Here is a 1,649-nt window from a genome sequence, read left to right as displayed (position 1 = left end):
CCGGACCATGAAACTCACGAAGTATGCAAACAAGGAAGTCATTGAGTGCTGTGGTTTCATTTTACACTTGTGGCTTATCTATCTTCTTATTATACCCCATGCTTATTTTCAAACCAAAACTGTGACTGTGGTGCCTTATCTCAGGTGAAACCTGTAAGAAACATCTGCATGGTGTCGAGGAAGTCTGAATTTAAGTATCTACAATAAAAATATAATTCGTTAATTTGAGTTAACATTATGTTGCTGGTACACATACTAATTTCAAGTCTTGCTTTCTGTATATTTTCATCCCGACAACTTTGCATCCAGTTAAATATTAACTGGCTCCTACTGCTGTTGTTGAAGCTTACACAATCTTGACAACAAGGTAGTGGTTAAATCATGTAAATCCCAATACTTACAGTAATGGCAGTGTAGTATAATGTTAAGTGGTGCAATTGATGTTTATTGTGTGACAGACAGGCCCGTGTCTGCATCCATTAGTACTTTAGTCACTCGAGGCTCTGTTGTAGTTGCACTACCGATGGGGTGGCTGTGGCTCAGAGGTAGAGTGGTTGCCCCTCAACCACAATAATGTGGCTCCTTTGGCCTGGGATCGAATCTCTGTCTTGAGCAAGACGCTGAACCTCATGCTGCTCCTCAGATTCTGTATGTTTAGCTGTCCACTGCTTCCAATACTTGAATTTCGCTACACTGTGCTGTCAATTGTATATGAGTAAAAATAATAATGTTCTGTGCCCGGGAGGGAAAAAAGACCCATTTTCAGAGTGTTGACAGTTTCACTGGAAGTTTTCTTGCTCAGCAGACAGGAATGAGGCCTGATGGCTTGTGACTCAGTGTTTGACAATGGGTGTGATCTTTAACATGATGTCATACTGTTAGCATTTGAGCTTTGCGAGCACCCTTTCATTCATTGGTAATACACTACTTTTGACTATAACGAAGCTTAGTACAGTTAGATTGTTAATAAATCTTGTTTTTCTTTCTATTTTAATATTCATTCATCTGCCCATTTTCTCAATTCATTGGTTAATTGTTTGTAGTTTATAAAATGTCAGATATTCATAAGATTTCTTTTTCCATTTTCTTATTGCAAATTGACACATTCAAATTGCTAATTTTGTCCAATCAACAGTATAAAACTAAAACATTGAGTTATTCATTTAGCTATACTATCATGGAAGATGATGGAATCTAGTACTTACATTTTAGGAGTTGGAACCAGCAGAGGTTTGGCTTTTTTTTCTGTAAAAATTATTCAAAACGATTTGAAATTAATTGCTGGTTTTCATTTTGATGCTTAATTACCACTTCTGTCTCCTAGCTATCATTTTTGGACCAACATCTATCTTCCATGTAGTTGACTATACTTTTCAAAGCAGACCAAGCAGAGCTCCAATATCAGATGTTATCTTAGAACTGATGCTAATCTCCATCAAAACTGAGCCTCATATAGGGAGATTAAAAAGTCTAGATTAAACCGGTGGATTTTAATATGTCAGCTCTGTGTTGCTGGAGATGCTGCAGTTTATGTGCAGACCATGCACTGCTTCTCGTCCACTAACACCATGGCAGTCTTAAATTACAAATCAAGCAGTTTATTTTAATGGCTTCTTTTCAGATTTGTTTTCTTAAATTATTTAAATGTG

At 36.9% G+C, this 1,649-nt stretch overlaps 1 protein-coding gene across 3 annotated transcripts in view; it reads left to right on the top strand.

The window, feature by feature from the left end:
• Nucleotides 1-1,649, top strand: part of f11r.1 (F11 receptor, tandem duplicate 1) — a 10,629-nt gene that overhangs the window by 2,069 nt on the left and 6,911 nt on the right. The window lies entirely within an intron of this gene.

Source organism: Etheostoma spectabile, chromosome 13, assembly GCF_008692095.1.
Source record: "Etheostoma spectabile isolate EspeVRDwgs_2016 chromosome 13, UIUC_Espe_1.0, whole genome shotgun sequence".
Lineage (NCBI taxonomy): Eukaryota > Metazoa > Chordata > Actinopteri > Perciformes > Percidae > Etheostoma > Etheostoma spectabile.
This window is presented reverse-complemented; position numbering and strand designations above follow the sequence as displayed.